At 38.4% G+C, this 26,031-nt stretch overlaps 1 protein-coding gene across 1 annotated transcript in view; it reads left to right on the forward strand.

Annotated features, from left to right (window-relative positions):
* Nucleotides 1-228: 228 nt before the first annotated feature.
* LOC136886033 (cholesterol transporter ABCA5) overlaps nt 229-26,031 on the forward strand; it is a 256,631-nt gene continuing 230,828 nt past the window's right edge. The window contains exon 1 of the mRNA XM_067158745.2: nt 229-343. The gene's annotated coding sequence lies outside the window, so the exon portion shown is untranslated. The remainder of the gene's footprint in view (nt 344-26,031) is intronic.

A 26,031-nucleotide genomic window follows, 5' to 3' on the forward strand; every position in this document is an offset into this window, starting at 1 on the left:
TGTTGTTAAAGTGACAAATTTGCGTAAACTTGAATGTGCAGGTGTGATTGTGTTTAAGTTTTCTTGTCCGTAACTAATAATGCTATTTTTTAACTGGACAAAAGCTGAAAAGTGTAGCGCGATCAATATTGCTAGCGTCGGGAATCGATACGTAAAAGTAACAGTTGAAGGGAGGGATGCGCCTGTTTCCGCATACTGAACAGTGGTTCAGCGTTCTTACGAATCTCTCAGTCATCCAAGCGGACTGTGTTGTCAACATTACGTCATTGCTGGTTTCTAAATACAAAGCAGTGGAGATGCTTGCCTAGAGCGCGCAGCGGAGGGTCAACACACACTCACAAGCGTAAGTAATTAAGGTTAGCTTTTCGTTTGGTTATGTTGGTATGACATTTACTCAATAAAGCAGTGCTCAGATGTAGGTACTGATTAGCGATTTTCGATATACCTGGCCTATTCTACTTGTACACACTGCTTGTTTATGTTTAATTCTACCACATAATTTGAAAGTTAAATGAGATACGGTACCTAGTGCTCATAAATACTAGCATTCTAACTGCTACATTATTCAGTTAAACTTGCTAATCAGTTTGATTATCGGATATGGTCCGTTATTTTTCGATACCAGCGAAAAACAGTGATGTTAACCCTAATTTTTCTAGTATGAAATGTGTTTCTTGAAACATGGAATGTATCTTATGCTTACCATGTACCCATGGAAGCCTAACCACTTTGGCATATCATTTATAATTTTTGCTATTGTCTTGTTGATAGTCTCATTCTAACGAAATTATTTGTTGGGATGTATTAAATTCGGCTAATTTCTCTCACTTAATCTATTACAATCTTCCACTACGACCAAGGTATTCCAAATTTGGCTCAGTAGTGCTTTGATACTAAACAGACTCCCGGTATTGTTCTGAAAGATGACAGTGGCTTTATGTTTACCGTATTTAGTCTGAAACCGCACCTGTGGTTCAGAGAAGATCCAGGCATCGAATCTTCTTTTAATCAAAATTCCAAATAAGTTTATAAATTAGCGTCTTGTAAGCTAAGTTGATATCATGCTAACGGGGCATTTCTGTTTGACTATCACTTCGGTCGACTTGCAGTACTCATGAGCTGACAAGAGATGGTATGGGGTTAGAGTTTACGAGCTGCCCGACATTTTAAGCTTTTTATTCTTATCGAAATGTTTATACCGCCATCCTGACATTCCTCTGAGGAGAGTAACAGCACGGTAACTGGAACAGTTAAAATTTATAAGACATGTAAACAATAGTGTTTTGTCGGGTCATAATTGTCCAAACTAAAATATAAGATGTTAAGAAATTAATCTCTAGTAATTTTTGTAATCCTTCTCGTAGGTACATTATTAGAGTGACGGGCTTATTTTTTAAAAGTCTCTTTTCCCCAACTTGGCAGGTTCGATCCTGGCTCAGTCCGGTGGTATTTGAAGGTGCTCAAATACATCAGCCTCGTGTCGGTAGATTTACTGGCACGTAAAAGAACTCCTGCGGGACTAAATTCCGGCACCTCGGCGTCTCCGAAAACCGAAAAAGAGTAGTTAGTGAGTAGTTAGTGGGATGTAAAACAAATAACATTAAAAATTATTATTATTATTATTATTATTATTATTATTATTATTATTATTATTATTATTATTATTATTATTATTATTATTATTATTATTATTATTATTTAAAAAGTCTCTTTTAGTGTTTATCTTACGCAGAGAAGGAAATGAAAGTGTTTGCTCAACGATTTATACTCATTAATTTATATTCAGTAATCACTACATGTGCCTTTGCTGGCGGGACCTAGTGTTTACAGTGCACTATGTCTTCTGGTATGGGCTAGAGCAATTTTGTTACCTTCATTGATCTGTCTCAGCCTCATCCTTGGCTTTGACAAAATGAAAGTGACTGAGGTATGAGTGATACTAGTAATGCCATTCCTTCTGCAGCCAGTCCCTGCTATGAATGGTGTGAAAATATTGCTCATAGGGTCGGTTGGTGCATGCATTTCAGTGGGCTTGGCAGACTGATATGTAATAGCAACTTCTGGCTCGGTGAGGAAAGCAACGGGAAACTACCTCACTCCTCATTTTCCCTAGTACGCCCCTTCAGTGATGCCTAGGCCATCTATGACAGCTGATGGCAGAGCTATTGAGGATCCCACCAGCGGAATCGCTGACGGACTGAACATACATACAATCACTACATATGTGGAATGTGTGAGATTGCCCGCTGCTGGTATCAAGACACAAATTGTCATTTGAACATGTACTGTAGTTTACCTACTGAAATAAGATCTGGTTTTACGAAGAAAAAAAAAGGGGGTGGGGGGCAAAACTATAACAGAGATGTGAATAATGCTGAGTTACTCCCACAGTTATTTAAATATTTAATTAATTACCGGGGTTACTGCCAAGCATGCTGTTATTCAGTTCTTGGTTCACTTTATATGACCGAATACTTTTTTTGAAAATCACTTCCTGAAGTTACAGGCCTTTGTTGAAGAATTAATGTCGGTAGCGAAAGTGTTTCTATAATGGGTATGTGATAATAAAAATGATCACTATTATTAAATTTTGATTTGTGATGTTTTATGACTCGTGTCTCTGACAAATGCCTACTATTTACGATCCAATCATTTCTGATCACACCATAATTCTATAATTAAATATATAATACAATAAAATAAGATACGTAGATGAAATTTATTGTGATCTTCCACTGGCACACGAGGCGTACTTTTTTTCAATGTTGACCTTGAAACAACAACAAAACTAAGGTTAGATGAAACCGAACTCTCGTAAACAAGGAATTGGGTTTACAAGTAGAAATTACAGATGCATAGTAAGAAAATAGTTATATGCACACTTGGATGTGCTAAATGAGAAGTAGGTCTACAACCCGATACAGTAATATGTATTAATAATTGCAAACCTAGCAAGCAGCTGCATGGTTGGGTCATGTAGCTATCAGCTTGCATACGGGAGATAGTGGGTTCGAACCCCCTGAAGATGGTTCTCCGTCGTTTCCCATTTTCGCCGTAGACAAATGCTGCAACTGTACCTTAATTAAGACCACGGTCGCACTCTTCCCCCTCCTATCTCATCATCGCTATATCTATGTCGGTGTGACGTAAAGTATTTTTAAAACATTTTTTAAGCACAAGAATTACAATTAGCGGAATAAATCTTGTCTCTAAAATTGACTTGTGGCATGGGGAATCAGGCTTGTTGACTTTTAAGTTCTTGCAATGGCATCCGCGTACAGATGTCAAAGAGAACCTGCTAAATGTTTTGATATGGATACTACGGAGGAATTTGGGGAGATGGGAGATTCGTCATTTTCAAACATCGGTAAATAGGAATAAGGCCAATGAATATCAATTCGTGACCCTAACAGAGACTTGGCTGGACTCTTCTGTGTTCGATAGTGAGGTCTGTAGTAAATAAATGTCGTATGGCTTTTAGTGCCGGGACGGGTTCGGCTCGCCAGGTGCAGGTCTTTCTATTTGAAGCCTGTAGGCGACCTGCGCGTCGTGATGAGGATGAAATGATGATTAAGACAACACATACATCCAGCCCACGTGCCATGGGAATTAACCAATTAAGGTTAAAATCGAACCCAGGACCCTCTGAACCGAAGGCCAGTACGCTGACCGTTCAGCCAACGAGTCGGACAGTGAGCAGTACAGAGTGTACAGGGCTGCCCGTAGCACTAGGAGGGGCGGGGGTGTGCAGCTGCTGTCGGTAGCGGATTAACTGTACTCGAGGCGGAGCAGGTCATAAATAGTTTTGAGGGGCTCGTACTGAAAGTTGTCATTCAAGGAAAGGTATGGTATATTGGTAATGTGTATGTACCACCTTCCTCAAAATCAGCTGTCTACAGTGAAATATTTGGATGGCTAGAATCTCCTTACGAGCTACACAACAGTAATGTGCAAAATGACCTCAATAATGTTGTGAGATGGACAGTAGGCAATGGTATGATGATAAACGGGGTTAAAAGTCAGGTTGTGAGTTTCACAAATAGGAAAAGTCCTCTCAGTTTTAATTACTGCTTTGATGGAGTGAAAGTTTCCTTTGGGGATCATTGTACTGTAAATACCTAGGTCTTAATATAAAGAAAGATTTTCATTGGGGTAATCACATACTGTAAATATGATTGTAAATAAAGGGTACAGATCTATGCACATGGTTATGAGGGTATTTAGGGGTTGTAGGAAGGATGTAAAGGAGAGGGCATATAATTCTCTGGTAAGATCCCAACTAGAGCTAGTGTATGGGACCCTCACCAGGATTACTTGATTCAAGAACTGGAAAAAAAAACCAAAGAAAAGCAGCTCGATTTGTTTTGGGCGATTTCCAACAAAAGAGTAGCGTTACAAAAATGTTGCAAAGCTTGGGCTAGGAAGACTTGGGAGAAAGGAGACGAACTGCTCGACTAAGTGGTATGTTCCGAGCTGTGACAGTGGAGAGATGGCGTGGAAGGACATCAGTAGACGAATAAGTTTGAGTGGTATCTTTAAAAGTAGGAAAGATCACAATATGAAGATAAAGTTGGAATTCAAAAGGACAAATTGGGGCAAATATTTATTTATAGGAAGGGAGTTAGAGATTGGAATAACTTACCAAGGGAGATGTTCAATAAATTTCCAGTTTATTTGCAATCATTTAAGAAAAGGCTAGGAAAACAACAGGTAGGGAATCTGCCACCTGGGCGACTGCTCTAAATGCAGATCAGTAGTGACTGATGTCGTCATTGTCGGCGGTTTCAACATACCATCAATTAGTAACATGAACAGTGATTTAAACACAAATAAGCAAAGTTAGCAATTAAGAAATTGTATTAATCTTCATAATCCATTCTTATGTAATTCAGCTCCAAATTGTAACGGAAAAACTTTAGATTTGGTAATGACTAATCAAAATATTTCAAATATTGAATGCACAAGAAGCACAGACCCGCTACTGCTAGAGGATATACACCACCCGGCCTTAGAAATAGAGCTACGAATTACATTGCATCGGGCTAAACCTAACACTACCCCCCAGACTTCATATAATTTTAAAAAGCGAACTACGAACGACTGTTCATGAGGCTTAGAGACACGAATTTGAACTCTCTCTATGAATGCACTGAAATTGATGCTGCAGTAGACTGCTTTTACGGAAACCTTTATTCAGCTGTAAACGAATTGGTTCCCACGAAAAAAATAGGTAACGGCAAAACATACCCCATTTGGTTTACAGATAGCTTAATTCGAAAATTGAAAGAAAAAGAATATTAAAGAAAGCGGAAGAACATTACGGAACATTATGATAGTCAATATAAAATTCTCAGAGCTCAAATTAAATCTGAAATTAAGTCCGCACACAGATGATACTTTGAGACAGTTGAACAAGATCTTTCTGGGCATACGTTAAAAATAGGACAAAGAACAGTAGGGATTACGACACTTACAAATATGAAAATAACGTACTAGATACTAAGGATGAAATTGTAGGTTTTCGGACTACTTCCAATCAGTGTATTCCCCGCATAAGGCACAATATCGCGTACCTAACGCCCCATCTTTCACTAACGATACGTTGCATATTAAAAACTTCGCTTTAGAAGAGGTTGAAGTAGCACTTAAAAAGCTGAAAATAATCTAAAGCATCTCCAGGACCAGACCATGTACCACCGTATGTGATAAAAGGTTGTTCAGATGTTCTTAAGCATCCACTTCTATTTATTTATAATTTGATTATTAAAACATCCATATTTCCATCCGCCTGGAAGTTATCACGAGTGTGCCCCATACTTAAATCAGGGGATCCCATACTAATAAACAACTACGGGCCTATTTCTGTTTTATCCGCGATAGCAAAAGTTTCTGAATTTATGTTATGTAATCGACTAACAACATATTTAAGACCTCTTATATCAGACAAACAACATGGTTTCTTTTCACGACGTTCCATAGTCACAAACTTGGTTAACTTCATTCAGGGAGTGTCCACAGAACTTGACACGGGTGGACAAATGTACGTAGTGTTTACAGATTTTGCAAAAGCATTCGATAAAATTAATCACGAAGTCCTACCAAGTAAGTTAAACCTGTTCGGTTTCTTTCCAGAAATATTCTTCTGGGGTATACCCTGTAAATTCAGGAATAATTCAGGGGTCAAATTTAGGTCCTTTAGTTTTTCTCGCATTCATCATTGACTTGCCTGAACAAGTGAAATATTCCGGCTGTCTGCTATACGCCGACGATTTCAAAGTGTTCAAAGCCATTGAAAACATAAACGACTGTAAACAGCTTCAGCTAAACTTGAAAAGTGTATTGGAGTGGGCGACAGAAAATAAACTGTACTTAAACGTAAAAAAACGTGTATCGAAGTCGTTCACCAGAAGGAAAACTCCCGTCCACAACACTTACAAGCTAGGTGACAGTGATTTACGATCGGTTTGCGAGATGAAAGACCTCGGGCTTTTATTCATTTCGCATATACTGAAAGTGGTTGTTGAGTCATACAAGACCCTAGGATTCATTATCAGGAATATAAAACCCTTCAAAAATACACAAACTTGCATTCATCTGTTCAATACCACAGTAAGACCAAAAGTAGAATATGCCAGCATCGTTTGGAGCCCTAGGTGTCAATCATATGTCTATCAGATTGAAAAATTACAAAAAAGATGTTTAAAATACTTACAATATAAAAAACTGGCTTCTATCCCCGTATGGTACCCTATAGTGATATCCTATTAAATTTCGGAGTGGAGGGTTTAGAAATTCGCAGACGGAAGGATGCAGTAAAATTTATTTTTAAAATTGTAAACCATGCTATTGATAATCCTGAATTACTGCCTCTCCTAAATTTCCATGTGCCTCGCTTCAATTCCAGAAATAATATAACATTTTTAAATGAAAAAAACCAGGACGTGTGCCCATAACTCGCCGGTAAACAGGCTCTGTAGTGTCTTCAACAGTGCCATTCAGAAAATGAATGGCCTTGATTTAAGTCTGCCATTGCGCGAGTTTGTTACTGAACTTCATCGCGCAATTGTATGAAGTCCTAAAAATAGGGGAAATTGTAAGGTAAAGTTCTATAATATTATGCTTGTACGTGTATTGGTTCATTTATTTTGTCATTTTATTTTGCCGTGTGTTGTTCCACCATATTAACGTAAGGTTCTTTAGTTTTTAGAAAAATTAAGGCCACGGCCGCTTCCTTCCCACTTCTAGCCCTTCCCTGTCCCATCGTCGCCATAAGACCTATCTGTGTCGGTGCGACGTAAAGCCACTAGCAAAAAATAAGTTTTTAGAAAAATACTTTGATATTTTATATCAATATTATAGGAGATTAGATAAAATTCTAGAATACAGTTTAGATATATAAGTATCACCTAGCTAATTGTAGCTTATCTGACGTAGTTGCCACTGTAATTGGGACACCATTTTTTTTTTTTTTTTTGCTTTACGTCGCACCGACACAGATAGGTCTTATGACGACGATGGGATAGGAGAGGCCTAGGAATGGGAAGGAAGCAGCCGTGGACTTAATTAAGGTACATCCCCAGTATTTGCCTGATGTGAAAATGGGAAACCACGGAAAACCATCTTCAGGGCTACCGACAGTGGGGTTCGAACCCACTATCTCCCGGATGCGAGCTCACAGCTGCGCGCCCCTAACCGCATGGCCAACTCGCCCGGTACACTAAGTCCTGTAGTGTGCAATAAATAAATAAATAAATAAATAAATAAATAAATTAATAAATAAATAAATAAATAAATAAATAAATAAAATAAATGCCGGTAATAATAAGGCTAAATATCCGTTAGCACTTTTTAATTACACTACGTGTCTTTTACTGTGATTTGAAGCATTTCTGAGAAACTTATAGTTTTTCCCTAACAACTATTCTCGAGTTATGATAATTCTCTCATTCATTTCCTTGAAACGGTGCAAAATTGGTAGTCAAACAAACGCAACATTTTGTCAGGAAATCGAAATATCCAATTAATTAGAATAAGGAAGAGAATAGACAAAATAAGAAGCATATTCTTATTATTAGTAAGTGCCAAAAATAGTAATGGTTTAACGCGCTATGTTACTGTGCATGCTTTTATTTTTATGCCCGTAAAGCATACCTACCCTGTAAACAAGATATATTTCCCATAGCTGTGTGATCTTTTTTACCGGTAATGATGCCTTACTCTGATTTTAATATCATGCGAATGTTTATGTTTGACCTATTTTCCATTTGTGGCATTCTCCTGTGATAGAAGTTTTCATTGCTCCACAAGCTTGCGCACAGACCAGTTGCCCGGGCTGCTCGGTATACCTCGTTCGTTGGTAAACCCAAATATTGCGACGCTCTCATACAACGAAATTAATTTCCTCTAAGCTTTAACCGGATACCGACTCGTATGCAAATAGAATAATTGTTTAAGTAGAATCCTCAACAACGTGCAGGTTCGGCATACCAGAGAATTCCTGTGGACGTCAAGTCTTAGTTGTATTGTGTTAGAGTTCAGAAACTCGTAGTGAACATCATTTTTCGACCTAATACATCGATTATTTATCTAAACTTGTGGGTCAAGGGCCTTGTTCAACTTCAGTAGAAAAATTACAGTTCTTATGGAAGGAAGGCCGTGCTGAATGACATTTTGCACGAATATCATTGAAAGCTTCACAATATTTTGGCCCCTATGCTAGTATGGGTTTTAAAAATTATTATTATTATTATTATTATTATTATTATTATTATTATTATTATTATTATTATTATTATTATGTCCGAGGCTTGCTTAAAACTCGTTCATGGAAGGTAAGAGAAGTGGAGGGAGACGAAGACGACGAGAGATTCATTTTATAATGATTTAAAAATAGCAGGTAAGAAATTAAGCGATGCCACAGAACTAGTTATAAATAGAGGACCGAGATCGATAGCTGCAGTCGCTTAAGTGTGGCCAGTATCCAGAATTCGGGAGAGAGTGGGTTCGAACCCCACTCTCGGCGTCCCTGAAGATGGTTTTCCGTGGTTTCCCATTTTCACACCAGGTCACGGCCGCTTCCTTACCACTCGTAGCCCTTTCCTGACCCATCGTCGCCATAAGACCTATCTGTGTCGGTGCGACATAAAGCAAATTGTAAAAAGAATAAAAAATAGAGGATTGTGGAGGAGTTCAGTAAATTCACATGGGCTTGCAAACTGACTGTTGAAAGGCATAGCACTCTATAATGAATTATTATTATTATTATTATTATTATTATTATTATTATTATTATTATTATTATTATTATTATTATTATTATTATTATTATTATTATTATTATTATTATCATCCAACCCTTGTTCCGTTTCTCTACGGGATCGGGTATGATGATGATGCTTGGTGTTTTAAGGGGCCTAACATCGAAGGTCATCGGCCCGATCGGGTATGAAAGTGAGATGAATCTTCGTGGCGAGTTTTACGAATGGATACCCTTCCTGACGTCAACCTCATCAAAGGTGTTAATGAGATGAAATGAATGACGTGATATAATGATCGGAGGAAGGGAGAGGGTGAAGCCCAGTGCCTACTCCTGTCGAATAGCAGTGAGGGGTCTGCTCAAGGCTTAACGTCGCCATCCGACGGACGAATCGCCACCAACAGCGTCATATGCCTTCCCTCCATATGAATACTGCGTAGAGGTTTGGAATCGAATGCAGGCTTTTGTCACGCAATCTAGTGATTAGAAATTGTATACCACCTCTCCTACCCTGCCAGCCAATATTCTGATGGTGACATTTTTTTTCGACCAGCATGACTCGAACCGGTTAACCACGACACCATGACGATCATGGCCACCATGCGGAATTATTATTATTATTATTATTATTATTATTATTATTATTATTATTATTATTATTATTATTATTATTATTAAACAAAATTTTGTCTTATCATACTTTATCTCTGTTTATTGGGTGTCGTATTTAACTTCCAATTAGCAATTGATTCCTTCTTTCACTGTCTGCCATGCAGAAGTACCCCCCTTGTAAAAGCACAGACTTAAAAATAGCATTAATGTTAGATATCTTTATAATGTGTTTGGTGAATAGGGACTCTTCTCGCCTAAAGTTTAAGGCAATTTAGACACTTTTACAACTACCATACAGAAAGTGTAATAAATGTCTGCCCTATCTGCCTTGGATCGTGGGTTTTCCTTAATTCCTTCTTGAAAAACTATTCTGACCATGCCATTTTGTGCATTCGAGAAGTGTTAACGAAGGTATGATTACTATGCCTTCTAGTACGGTTCACTTTTATTTATTTATTTATTTATTTATTTATTTATTTATTTATTTATTTATTTATTTATTTATTTATTTATTTATTTATTTATTTATTTATTTACTTAATATCCTAATAGTTTGAGCCCTATTTTACATGAGTATATTAGCGTTATAGTTTTGATCAGTCAACTAATATTGGTCAAGGACCAATAATTGACACAAAATCACCAATAATTAACTAACGCAAAACTATATAACCCCAATATACTCTGTATGAGTACTGTATATACAGATTTGTACAACAGTCACGATATATTTTATGTACTGTGCAGCAAGCCAGTCCCCAGTTCTCTCATATTTGTGTGAAGATTTTATTCTTCAGAAGCGATTTGTATGCTTTAAAAATCATGAAATTTCAAATTCATTTTAAGCACCAGAATTGCTTTTAGACAATTTGATTTGCGTTTTCTTATGTCAATTTCGCATTTACTACAGTAAACACATTCAACTGTCGCATTTGTACTAGGAGGTGGTGGTGATTATTGTTTTAAGAGGAAGTACAACTAGGCAGCCATCCTCTCTATAACACTAATCAGATAAAATGGAAGGGATGCGACACTTCGAAATATGAAGGTATCAGCCAAAGAAAGACAAGGGCCATGAAGGGCGTGAAAATGAAAGACTCCCTTAGGCCTCAAGTGTTCTAATACCGTCCGGGTCGGAAAAGAACAAGAGTTGACTAAGGGAGGTCGGATAGGATAGATGAAAGTGAGGAGCCTGGCACAAGTAAGTGGAAGCAATGCCAGGATTAAACTAAGGGCCCCGTGGTCACCAACCCACGCTCCCAAGTTCAGAGCTTCTGGGGCTTTGTACTAGGAAAGCATAAAACAAATTCTACACCAGTAGAAATATAATATGGCATTTGCTTGGATGAGACTGGTAATTTGATTTGATCTGGGAAAACCGGAACATCCAAAGCGCCCGGACGGTACCTGACGGGAACGCGGCTGTCCCATCCAATTCGGGATATCTGGTCACGTTATATGTTACATAGTTGCATTGACTGTTTTCTAGTCAGTGGTCATTTTCACTTCTACTATGGCCAACACGACAGGTAGTTCTCATTCTTCTGGAGCCACTTGAGCATATCTTTGCCCCTTTTTTTAAAACTCTAAAGTACCGGTAGACTTGAATCTGAAATAACTTCCAGAGGCTTTGAGATAGCCCATATTGCCTAGAATTACCTCAAAAATGGAGGGAGCTTTACTTAGTCGGATTTTTTTTTTCTTTACGTCGCACCGACACAGATAGGTCTTACGGCGACGATGGGGCAGGGAAAGGCTAGGAGTGGGAAGGAAGCGGCCGTGGCCTTAATTAAGGAACAGCCCCAGCATTTGCCTGGTGTGAAAATGGGAAACCACGGAAAACCATTTTCAGGGCTGCCGACAGTGGGGTTCGAACCTACTATCTCCCGAATACTGGATACTGGCCACACATAAGCGACTGCAGCTATCGAGCTCGGTCTTAGCCAAAATTAATCCTTACTTTTCTTTCAAATACTCCAGATATCCTCCTTATGGTTTATCGTGTTGTCTTAATAGAATGCAAGAGTCTATCACAACAATCGCCACAACTACAGTATCCGAGAACACTGGAAAATTCAACCTGAAAGTTTTTCTTAAAATTGCCCGCTATAGATAACAGAAGTCAAAGCATTGCGGTCTTGCTAAAATTTCATAGATATAGATAGTCGCAGAAATGTGGCTCTATCGAAAGCTTGTAATTTTCAGCTATAATGATAGTATTTTATTGCCATAAAACCAAATTCATTTACAGTTCATAAAACTTGTAAGTTACATACCGTACACTGGAATGACATAGATAGATAGATAGATAGATAGATAAATAGATGTCTTTATTGGCGTAGTTAAGGTCATTAGGCCTTCTCTTACACTAAACCAACGAATATAATTTGACCAAGAATGTCTTGTACAGTGCAGCATAGTATCTTTCAAGTAATTATTACAATCTACTGGTATATAATAAATGAACCAAACTTCTGGTTTCACATTACATTTTCAGCAATACAGTACCTAATACCGTAGACGTCGATTTGGGATATGAACATTTTATACAGATAAAAGGTTCTTGGACAACAAAATCTGCCAACATATCAACGTAATTAAATTGTTATAATGATTAATAAAACAATCAAGTTACGTATCCCTTTCCCCTAAATGTTTCCATCAATCTTGAGGTTAGAAATCCCCCTGTGGGTGGGGGCGGTAGAATAATACCCACGATATCCACTGCCTGTCGTAAGAGGCGACTAAAAGGGGCTTCAGGGACTCTGAACTTTGGAGCGTGGGTTGGCGACTACGGGGCCCTTAGCTGAGTCCTGGCATTGCTTCCACTTACTTGTGCCTGGCTCCTCACTTTGATCTATCCCGTCGGACCTTCCTTGGTCAACTCTTGTTCATTTCCGACCCCGACGCTATTAGGCTTGCGAGGGCTAGGGAGTCTTTCATTTTCACGCCCTTCGTGGCCTTTGTCTTCCTATGGCCGATATCTTCATTTTTCGAAGTGTCGGATCCCTTCCATTTTTCCCTCTGATTAGTGCTAGATAGAGGATGGTTGTCTAGTTGTACTTCCTCTTAAAACAATAATCACCACCACCACCACCACTCAGTTATGTATTATTATTATTATTATTATTATTATTATTATTATTATTATTATTATTATTATTATTATTATTATTATTATTATTATTATTATTATTATTATAGCAGAAGGTCCAAATATGGGCTAGTGTTGATATTGGGGCTGCACGATGCTGTAGCGTGGCAGAGGGTGTTGGAGCTTATGATGGATGCTCAATTTTTTTTTTTTTTTTTCGGGGGGCCCCCGAAGCCCGCTCCCCCCGCGTGACCATCGACTCAATCTACATGGCTTCCGACATGCTATTATTTCTAAGAAGAAGAAAGAGATAACAGGGAGGAGTGGGAAGTGATACAAGGAGTATCTGCCGGTTTCCGAGTCAGACTCGCTACCACGGCAAGAGTTTGTGTTAGGTATATGGTGTTGAAGTATGGTATTGAAGGGTCAGGTAAAAACCACATAGGCAGAAAGAAGAAGAGCCTACATGTAAAACCTGACATCTTGTGATAGCACATGCAAGGATGTGGGCTGGATAAAGTCCAGAGGTTGTGTTAGTTAGGAATAGGTGTCATGCAATCATAACCATTTCCTTGCAATTTTCTGTTATTATGGGGATCAGTCCTTCTTGTCACTGCCGGGTCGGCTCGGGTCTGCTAGCGTCTGGGCTTTGGGCCACAGGTTCGTCCCATTGTCCAGCAGCCAGCAGTCCCTGGTGCCAAGTCTCCTTTTGGAGAGGGGGGAATTAGAGCCAAGCCTTGCATGCAAGGGGCTATCTTCTTCCTCCTGTCGATGTCCCTCTATGCGGTGTTGTTGGAACACACTTGTCACTGCAGATCTAAAACTAAGGTTATTAATAACATATGTATATACAAGTTCTCATTGGAGTGCCGGCTGTTTGCCTGCTCTCGTGTCCAGCGTTCAACCTAGACAGGAGTGAGATAACTTATTAAACAAATAGATATTAGTGCTGTTTATAGGGCGCGGGCTGGTGTTCCGCTTCCATGTCTCTGTCGGGGGGCTGGGGTGGATTGATACGTCCTTGGCCGTCTGGCTGCGTTGCCGTCGTCTTCTTAGGTTGTACTTTTTGTCAATCTTCCTCGCCTGGTCCCTGGGTCTAGGACAGCTGAAACATATTTACATAGGTGTCTGCAGTGTGTGGGTTTATGTGGTATATAGGTGTCATCTTGGCGGGAGGGGGTTGGCTATCGGCCCCTCGCCCACCCAACCCTGTGGCTGAACAGAATGTGCTTCGGTGTAGGGTACTTTTTGTACAGATCGAAGTCGTAGCGTCCGATCCCGCTTATTAACGGGATGGATGGATGCTCAAGGCCACAAAGCAGGTATATAAGCGACGTCGGTCTGGTGGAGGAAGTGTTTCGTACATTCCGTGTTACAGTGCATAGAGTCACCTCAAGCGCTGCTAAAAGTCTTACAGGTAAGAGTGAAACATTCCTTCGCTTGTCATTCATCGTAATAAGAGATATAGAGGTTTGTGATACGTGCTCTTAAATATCAAGCTTTTAGTTGGTGAAATACATGAGTTTGTTTTTAATAACTGTAGAACACCACAAATGTTCAAATGTTAGTCTGAATATGGGCTAGTGAGGGAAGTGGTTTATGGAGGCTCAAGAGGTGGTGTAGAGAGTCCTTGCGGCGCGCATTCGTCAGTTTGCAAATCTCTTTAGTGTCTGTTAGTTTTGTTATTCTGTAGTCAAATAATACATTATTATTAATTGTATAATCACGCCGTACTTTTATTTAATTGCAACGATGAATTCATTGTATGATGAAAGTTTTATTGTATACTATTGAATGAAAATCTCACAAAACTATTATTACCGCACTTAAATTTTACCTCTACCTTTACCTCTCTGTCGAAATTCGCTCAGAGAGCATCAAAAAGCTTGCCACTTTGTAGTGATTTTTTTTTTTTTTTTTTTTTTTTTTTTCAGTATTGATGTATATATGCAGGATTCAGATCAAACTGAGTACACTGAAAACGCCATGTAAACGGGGACTCAGTTCGGATTGAGTCTCAACGTCTGGGATCGTATCGTACTCGGTTCGAATTGAGTTCCACGTAAACGCGGATCGTACTGAGATCGTATTGAAAACTACTGCGCACACACTCCATGTTGGTTGTCTTTTTTTTTATGCCCCCGCACTTTTAATGCCTAATCACCGCTGCTGTGACCCTTCCTACTATAATATATCACGTCATTCATTTCGTCTCATTAACTCTTCTGATTTAAGTTGATGTCCGGAAGGGCATCTAGCATAAAACTAGTTGCAGAGATTCATCTCACTTCATATCCGACCCCGTAGAGAAACAGGACGAGGGGGGGGTGGACATCTATCTCATTATTGGAGAGCTGTGGAATTTCAACCTATGAACCTACTGCTGTCACATTAGGATGAAACAGTGGTAATTTCATGATTGATTGAAAAAGGTTGAAGAGCTTGATTACTCCCAAGTTATTGCTGATATAACAATAATAATAATAATAATAATAATAATAATAATAATAATAATAATAATAATAATAATAATAATAATAATAATAATAATAATAATAATGACCGTCTTTGTGGTGTAGTATTTAGTGTGATTAGCTGCACACCCCAAAGGTCCAGGTTCAATTTCCGACTCTACCACGAAATTTTAAAAGTGGTACGAGGGTTGGAATGGGGTCCATTCAGCCTCGGGAAGTAAACTCGGTAGGGGTTTCAATTCCCACCTCAGTCATCACTGAAGTGGTTTTCCATGGTTTTCCAATTCTTCTCCAGACAAATGTCGGGATAGTACATAACTGAAGGCCACGGTCGATTCCTTCCCTCTTCCTTGTACATCCCCTCCAATCTTCCTATCCCCCACAAGACCCATGTTCAGCATAGCAGGTGAGGTACAGGTCCTTCTTCCCAGCTGTATCTGCGACGAAATGTTCATGCTCCAGGACACTGCCCTTGAGGTGGTAGGAGTGGGATCCCTCTCTGAGTCAGGGGGGGAACCAACCCAGGAGGGTAAATGGATTAAATAAATAAATAAATAAATAAATAAATAAATAAATAAATAAATAAATCAGACACTACAGCACTTTAGTGAGACCATCAGTACTGTATGCCTCAGAATTTCTGAACATGGTCAAAAAGGACAACTCTGCAAACTGGAACTGAAGGATTGAAACATCCTGAGAAAAATTATGGGCCCCATCAGAGAGGAAGGTAAATTCAGAATCAGGCATGACAAAGAACTCCACCAACAACTAACAGCTAAGAGAACAAGGAGACTAATCTTCCACAGTCATGTAGTCAGGACGGACAACAAGAGACTCGCCTCAAGAGTCTCCAACACCATCTCTGGAGTGAAAGCAACTAATGGCAAATGAAAGAAACTAGTTAGAAAGAACATAGAACAAGTAGAAATTGGCTACAGTAGAAGACAAGCATGAAAAAAGGACATGTTGGTCACCCTACGAATGAGTAAATTTATAACACAAATGTAATTGGTCCGTTATTGAACATTTTAAATTTTCCAGCTAACTCATTCCTGGTTGCCAGCGTTTTGCCCCAGTATGCTAAATTGGGCTCATCAGTTGCTAAATAGCACACCTACCAAAACGCATGGCTAGTGCATAACATGGAGGCACCGCGTAGGCTCTATGGAGACCGGCAGCGCCAATGCACCACGAGAGATTCCGTCTAACCTCCAAAAATTGATGCCTGCCCGGCCATCAGATGATATAGATGTTGATTTCCATAGGGAACCTGAAATGTTCGTACCGAATGAGTAAATTTATAATACCAATGTAGTTGGTCTGTTATTGGACATTATTTATGGACCAATTGTCTGGCTCCATGGCTAAATTGTTAGCGTCCTGGCCTTTGGCCACAGGGATCCCAGGTTCGATTCCCGGTAGGGTTGGAAATTTTAACCATAACTGGTTAATTCCTTTGGTATGAGGACTGGGTGTATGTGTCGTCTTCATCATAATTTCATCCTCATCACAACACACAGGTCACCTACGGGAGTCAAATCAAAAGACCTGCACCTGGCAAGCCGAAGACCTCGGACACATCCTGACACTAAAAGCCATACGCCATTTCATTTCATGGACCAACTACATTGGTATTATATATAGGGTGATTGGAAGCAATGTGAACCAGGTCTATGAGCTTTTAGTGGGTTGGTCATACTGATAAATAATTTTTTAAAAATTGATATCTTGCACCATTGTAATTTTATCACCTGCTGAAGTTAGCCAATCAGATCAATTTGCAGGCGAATTAAAATGGACTTGTTGCTAAATGTGCGTGTGGCTTAAGCCCGGCTTGATAGCTGAGCCGAGATACCAGCATCAAACATACCATGGATTTCAGCCTGTGTCACTGTAGCGTACTTGCCATGGCGAAATCCTTTCAACTCGGAGGTCTGTGTTCAAACTCCTCCCCCGGCGAAGTTTTCTCCTTTGATTGGTGCTCTCAAGCCGGTCTTAAGTACGTGCAGATTTAGTAACACGGCCTCTCAAAGCCCATTTGAATTCGCCTTCAAAGCGATCTGATTCGCTAACTTCAGTACTTGATAAAATGATAACGGCCCGAGCTATCAAAATATTTCTTTCAAATTACTTATCAGTATGACCAACCCTCTAACAGTGATATATCCAGTTCATGTTGTTTCCAAGCACCCTGTATATTTTATTTAAATTAGTTAACCTATCGTGTCTTAACAGCGTGAGCAAATGCGATGGAGAAAATGGAGTGCAGAAAGTATTCCATACAGCGGGCACTGCCAGCTGCCTTAGGGACTCACCCTCATGGCTACACATCAATTCTCGCTACACCGGAGCAGAAAGGTGAATCATGTCTGTGTCTCAACACATTCTTCTTTATATTCACACAACACACCACACTTTCAACCACCACAGAAACACGTAATAGTAAATACATTCCCTTACACAGGGTTGACATCAAGAAAAGCATCTGGCTATAGAACAAAGCCAAAACCATAGGTACAACACAGATTGCACCCCCAGCCCTACCAGGATCAGGCTAGAAGAATCGGAAGAAGATGATGATGATGATGATGATGATGATGATGATGATGATGATGATGATGATGATGATACAACCTTGACCCACACCTTTATGTATCATGATCTTTTAGTAACGTGGTCTCTAATTTTGATGCGATCTGTTTGATTCCAATTCAGCTTCTTGATGAATTTCACATCTTTTTTTTTTTTCTTTTTACATCGCACTGATACAGATATCACTATCAACAAGGATGAGACATCCACCTATTCAATACTATATATAATATATTAATATTATTTATTAGATCGGGACTAGTTTCGACTCCTGTATTGGGTCATCTTCAGCCTTAAATTATAAATGGAAAAGAACATTACATGTAACTTGAAAACACCAACACCTTATATAACACTACTGGCAAAATTACTGTTAAAATTGTTAATTATTGTTGTTACTTAATATTGTTGTTTATACCTTTGTTATCTTTTATACTTATTTAAACTTATTATTATTATTATTATTATTATTATTATTATTATTATTATTATTATTATTATTATTATTATTATTATTATTATTATTATTATTAGTGTAAAATGGCCCTCCATAGGCTGTATCTAATAATTAAATAAATAAATAAATAAATAAATAAATAAATAAATAAATATCTTGAGTACGTGTTTATGAAGATCGAGCACTGTCCTTGAATTGTGTGTACTAGTGGTTCGCCCGTTTTCGAGGAGGCCGGGAAAGTGTTTCTGACAACCCCCGTAGTGGAAGACATTGAGAAGGTGAGGACATTAATCACAAACGATTGGCGATTAACTGTGTGCATGAACTGCAGATTAACCGTGAATCTGTGCAACAAATCATTACCCAGAAGTTAGGGAAGAGAAAAACGTGTTCTCGTCTTGTACCTCATCACTTCACTGACTATCAGAAGCAGGCACGTTTAGAGGCTTCACAGGATTTTGTCGAAATGGCGAATGCGACACCAAATTTCTTGAACTGTATTGTCACTGAGGATGAAACCTGGTATCTCAGGTATGACCCTGGCAAAGCATGGAATGGTGTTTTCTGGGATTCCCTCGTTGGAAAAAGGTCAGAGACAAAAAGTCACGCATCAAACTCGCTTTGAATGATTGGTGGAAAAACACATTTCTTATCTATACTTTGTATCTGTCAATACGGAAAATGAAATTTATAAATAATAATAAAATCCAAGAAACATGACGAGGCTTTTGGACACCATCCCAAAGGAAGCCTTCTTGTAAAGTTTCCAGGACATGCATCGCCGATTTTAACAGTGCATAGGTATGGGAGGGAACTACTTCAAAGGACAGTAAGGTCACTGTCGTGCATTGTTCATCTATGTTGTCACAGGTTGTATAATAATATTTGGCTCAACATTCTGGCATTTCAACCTTGAGGCTATATGATTATTATATATATTACAATAAAGACCAGTAGCAATTTAAAGACACAGCAAGATCATTTTTATCATGTTTTCTTTTTTATCTTCCCAATCCTCCTTTGCCCTTGCCTTGGAAAGTCATGTTCCTTCTAATATTTGTTCCTTCTAATATTTGTTTTCCTAATTCTGCTGGATTTGTTGCCTGTATCCACAGCCTGTTTATCCATTAGGTTACTGATTCATTTTTTTCTCTGGTGGATATGGGGTTTGTGAGACAGGGTAGATATTTTCCTTCTTCAACTTCAATCACTACTGATCTGCATTTAGGACAGTCGCCCAGGTGACAGATTCCCTATCCGTTGTTTTCCTAGCCTTTTCTTAAATGATTGCAAAGAAATTTGAAATTTATTGAACATCTCCCTCGGTAAGTTATTCCAATCCCTAACTCCCCTTTCCCATAAATGAATATTTGACCCAATTTTTCCTCTTGAATTCCAACTTTATCTTCATACTGTGATCGTTCCTACTTGTAAAGACACGGCTCAAACTTATTCGTCTGCTTATGTCATTCCATGCCATCTCTCAACTGACAGCTTGGAACATACCACTTATCATTATTTATAACTTTCATTTCCGTGTTGATGTTTGACTTATATAATAGGAATCGATCGAGGGATGTTCCACACTCAACACTTTATATAATGTATAACATTTGTTAAATGAATACTGGTTTAGATTCCCTTGGGATCATCATCACTTCAAAGCAAATAAATAAATTAAAAGGGTATTAACACACATTCAACATGAAATCTGCCTTTAAACACACAAATAACGGCGTGTGTGTCCGCCGATGACGCCTGGTGCAGGCGACCTGCGCGTCTATGAGGATGGGGCTCTACCTATGATGAATTCTAATGCTGAAGACGTCACACACAACCAGCCCCAGAGTACTCGGAATTAACCAATGAAGGTTAAAAATCTCTGGCCCGGCCGGGAATCGAACCAGGGACCCTCTGGACCCAAGGCCAGCACTCTAACCATTTAGCCATGGAGCCGGACATAAACACACTTAAAACGGTTGACATGGGTTATATGTCATAAAAACACGTAAAAATTTAAAGAACATCACAAATAATTGGAGTGTGTTTGTACAATGTTGAGCAGAGTTTTAAGATAATATATAAAAACTTTAAGTTGAGGAATGCTATTAAGTTCTTATGTTGTTGATATGGATATAAAAACATATGTTAAAAAGTGTTAATATATTCGTAATTGAATCATCAATGAAAAATAAAAAAAAACATGTATCAAATTTGACGTTCTTGTGAAAGTGCCGATGTTAAGACAATTTGGAGTTGAGGCAGTTTGCCAAGGGGTTGGGGGAACATCCTTCATTGTTTTGTAACAGCTGCTGTATGTTGAAAATGTCACTGTTAATGTTGTTGTTGTTGTTGTTGTTGTTGAAGGTAAAAATTTAAAAATTAAATGAAATTCACACACTACATATTTTCTTCAACTCACATCACAAAATTAACATCACAACTGTCAAAGGGACATAACACCTCAAGGTCTACACAACCTCATATAGTTTCCTTTTGACTTTTAATACAAGAAGCTACAACCGCATCTACCAGCTAATTTTATTATAAATATAGCTACTTTTTCCGACGAATACCTGTCATCGCTCCTAAGCACTTGAACAACTTACTACCACTAAGAGTGACTTTTTTTCCTAATTTATTAAGCTATTATAAGCTACTTTTGCCATCTCCAGAATAAGACACCATATTTTACCAAATTTTATTTCAGCGCAGCAATTTTATCTACCAGCTAACCTGTCTTCGCTCCTAAGCACTTGAACAACTTACTACCACTAAGAGTGTTTGTTAAGCTCTTTATAAGCTACTTATGCCATCTCCAGAATAAGGCACCATATTTTACCAAATTTTAATTCAGCACAGCAATTTTACGTATTATTTTTAAACTTCTAACTAACCACTTGTTACCACATTTTAAAAAACAAGACATTCGCAAAAATCTATACAAATTGTACCTCTTACTTAAGTATAAAAACAATCAGGATCCTGATCTATCTTTCTTTTAGGTTTGAGATTTTTAGGCTGATGATGCCCTCAACATGGGTGAAACATGTCTCTGTATGTAATATCTTAAGAACTATATCTTAAATTTAAATAAAAAACACTTATGTATTGAACAGGTGGAATTTTTAATCTAATATTATTATTTGAAAAAGTTAAATGACGGTCCAGCCTTGGTTGTATGGCACAGTAGTCTCAAAAGGTGGATGTTCCCTTACTCCTTGCTCTCCTTACCCTGCCGCTAGGAAAGCTGGAGGTGCTGGATGGGCAAGCAGATTGATTGAAGTCTGTGGTAAGACCCCAACTAGAGTATGGTTCTAGTGTATGGGACCCTCACCAGGATTACCCGATTCAAGAACTGGAAAAAATCCAAGGAAAAGCAGCTCAATTTATTCTTATATGCCCTCTTCTTTACATCCTTATTCTTCTTTTCCTGCCGCTTTTTCCCACACCTGTGGGGTCGCGGGTGCGAACTGCGGCGCACATGTGGATTTGGCCCTGTTTTACGGCCGGATGCCCTTCCTGACGCAACCCTCTATGGAGGGATGTAAGCACTATTGCGTGTTTCTGTGGTGGTTGGTAGTGTAGTGTGTTGTCTGAATATGATGAGGAGAGTGTTGGGACGGACATAGACACCCAGTCCCCGAGCCAGAAGAAGTAATCAGAAGCGATTAAAATCCCCGACACGGCCGGGAATCGAACCCGGGACCCTCTGAACCGAAGGCCAGTACGCTGACCATTCAGCCAACGAGTCGGACTTTACATCCTTATTGCAACCCCTAAATACCCTCATAAGCATGTGCAGAGGTATGTATGTACTTATGTGGTGATGGTGGTGGTATGGTATCTTACAAAAGCCAGAGGATAACGTGCGTGCATTTCATCCTCTCACTCAGCAGGAAATCAATCACAATAATCAATCAGTCAATCAGTCAATCAATCAATCAATCAATCATTCAATCCAATCAATCAGTCACCACTGATCTGCATTTAGGGTGGTCGCCCAGGTGGCTGATTCCCTATATGTTGTTTTCCTAGTCTTTTCTTAAATAATTGCAATGAATTTGGAAATTTATTGAACATCTCCCTTGGTAAATTTTTCCAATCCCTAACTCCCCAACCTATAAACGAATATTTGGCCCGATTTGTCCTCTTCATTTCCAACATTACCTTCATACTGTGATCTTTCCTACTTTTGAACATATCAGTCAAACTTATTCGTCTCCTAATGTCATTCCATGCCATCTCTCCACTGACAGCTCAGAACATACAGCTTAGGTGAGCAGCTCGTCTCCTTTTTCCCAAGTCTTCCCAGCCCATACTTTGCAACATTTTCATATCGCTACTCTTTTCTCAGAAATCACCCAGAACAAATCGAGCTGCTTTTCTTTGGAATTTTTCCAGTTCTCAAATCAAGTAATCCTTGTGAGGAACCATATTCTAGTTGGAGTCTTATCAGAGAATTATATGCCCTCTCCTTTACAACCTTGCTACAACCCCTAAATATCCTCATAACCATGTGCAGAGATCTATACCCTTTATTTACAATCCTAGTTATATGATTACCCCAATGAAGATCTTTCCTTATATTAACACGTAGGTACCGTACTTATAGTTATCCCCATCAGGAACTTTCACCCCATCAGTGCAGTAATTAAAAGTGAGAGGACTTTTCTTACTTGTGAAACTCACAACCTGACTTTTAACCCCATTGCCTGCTGTTCATCTTGCAACAATGTCGAGGTGCAGTATGTATGTACATTTCTCTTTTTGCTTTTTGTTTTATGTTGCATTGACACAGACAGGTCTTTGATACACTGATGTTCATTAATAACTAGTGGCCAAAAATATAAATTTCAGTCAAGGAAATCTGTACAGCCCTCCGAACTGCCCAGTACCGGTTTACACTCTTTTTCTAATTGGTCAGAACACACACATGCACATAACTGAAGAGCGAGGAGAGACAAAGAGAATGAAGATAAACATGTCGACTCATTGAGTGTCAAATACTCCCATTTCTTTGTAATCCTTGTGTGCTGAAATGTTCACGATCTAAACCATGACTTAATTATCAAATGGCATCCCACTCAACCACTAAGAAAGAACGACCCGTATTTTTGTCAGTGTAAGCCCTATTAAATTAAACTCCTTTAATCCTCAGCAAGCATCGTAAGGTCCCTGGGACCTCCCGCAGGTTTTTTGGTTTCCTCTATGCCATTTCTTTGCACTATAACCTTGGAAGTCACCCAATTAGTGTCAGGGAACTATTGTGGAAACATCGTAATGTACTCTTTTGTAATGACTGTATAAATCAAGTGGTCCACTGGACCTCACAATGCCGGTTACATATATTTTTTTTTGTTCCGGTGCGACTTTCTTTTTTATCGTACGAAAATTATTTTGAAGTTATAACTATGGCTAAACTCGGACCATCAAAGTTGTGTATTGGCAGTGCTTCTTTTGAAGAAGATGCATTAGCGATATTGGATGAATACAACGGTGGCGTAGAGAATTCTGACAATGACGATACTGATTATGATTTCATTCGAAGGGACCACAGCTGTACTTCAGACTTATAGAAGATCTTCAAATTAAAGGTATTTTAGCTTTCAATTGTGGTGAATGAGGAAAGAACAGATTTATACACTTCATTTTGGTGTTATAAGTAGTATACATTTTAATTTTTCAAGTGTTTTCATGAATGACTATGTGAAATAGGTTTCAGAAGTGTAAGATCTGCTGGTTTCCACAAAACTTTCTTTGTGGATTAATCATCTCTTAATTTCATTATTGGGACCTTTATTGATATTGTGATTACATAATTATAAATATTATATACATCTTTAAGCAGTTATTTGAATTTTTTTTAACATACTTTATCAAATGGAAATCAGCTAGATGATATTAAGAAAAACCTATCAGTAACTGCCCTATGGAGTTATTTCTTAGTGAAATTAAGGCAGATGATTATAATTAATAATAACTAAACACAGCATTGATGATCTCTTGACATTTTTCAAAAATTGGAAACCTCATTCAGCCTTAATCATGTGTGGACAACCAAGACCTCACAACACCAGTTATGTTTCACAAGTGTCACAACGCTTGCTGAGGGTTAATACATTTGTGAACCCTGTCAAAAGAAGAATTAATATATCTTGCACTAAAATATGTATGGATATCAAATTTGAATGCGAGGAATTAGGATGAAACAAGGTAACCTTCACTAAAATCTTAGTAAAGCGATTTGTGTATCATTAAATATATACTTTTTTACTGAAATATCATACCATGCTTTTTCTTAATGTAATTATGGGAAATAGGAAAGAAATTAAATGACATAAAATTATGTATAAAAATAAAAGGTAGAGGCAATGCTTACATTTACAAAGACGTGTAAGTAAAGAATATACTTCAAAATAAAATAAAATAAAAAGGAATAATGTTTGAACAGTTGTAATAAATAAAAATAATATCTCATAATATGCCTTTTCTGGTGAGACCTAGTGTTTACAATCTTCTAGTGTGGTGTAGATTACATTTGTTACTTTTGTTACATTTTTTGTTACATTTGTTACTTTCATTGATCTTTCTCAGTCTCTTCCTTGGCTTCAACTATATGAAAGTGTAAGCAGTATACATGGCTTGTATTGAATAGATGGTGATAAGAGAATAAATTACTTTTGTGGTAAACTGCTTATAGTCAGCTCAGTCATGAGAATTGTCTCTTGCTATATGAAAGTGGCTGAGGTATGAGTGATGCTAGTACTGTCATTCCTTATGCAGCCAGTCCCTGCTATGAATGGTGTGAAAATGTTGCTATAGGGTCAGTTGGTGCATGCATTTCAGTGGGCTTGGCAGGCTGATATGTAATAGCAACTTTTGGTTCAGTGAGGAAAGCAACAGGAAACTACCTCGCTCCTCATTTCCCTAGTATGTCTCTTCAGTGATGCCTAGGCCATCGATGATAGGAATGATGGAACTGATGAGGATCAAACCAGCCTTCAGGCTGAAAACTCAACATACAAGAATCATAATAAACTGTCTTAAAGAAACACTGTATTCTTTGAAATGATCATTCGTATTTATTATAGCATTGTTATTTGACTGACTAACAATGGGAATAATGAGATTACTGTATAAATAAATGTATGATAGTAAGTGTTTGAATAGAATGCAGATCAAACATAATAGACTACATCATGCACATTTCTTCACAATCAAATTACAGTCAATTAACTGTTTTCCTTGATTAGGAAAAGCCATTATAGCCAGAATGTTTAACCATATAAGGTGAGATAAAAAGTTTCCTTTTGAGGGTATTGCTGCAGCAGAAATGCAACGTAGCACAACTCCAACCTGGGTGTAGAAGCACGGACATGTAGGTAAAGAGATTAATGTGACAGTCGTGATGCACCGAGGTGCGTGCATTAATTGCGGCCACGTGAACTATGGAGACATTATTAGTAAATGTGTCCAAACAAGACCAACGTGCTGTTATTCTGTTCTTGGTTGCCAAAGGACAAACACGGGTAGACATCCA

The sequence above is a fragment of the Anabrus simplex genome, chromosome X (genome assembly GCF_040414725.1).
Source record: "Anabrus simplex isolate iqAnaSimp1 chromosome X, ASM4041472v1, whole genome shotgun sequence".
Classification (NCBI taxonomy): Eukaryota; Metazoa; Arthropoda; class Insecta; order Orthoptera; family Tettigoniidae; genus Anabrus; species Anabrus simplex.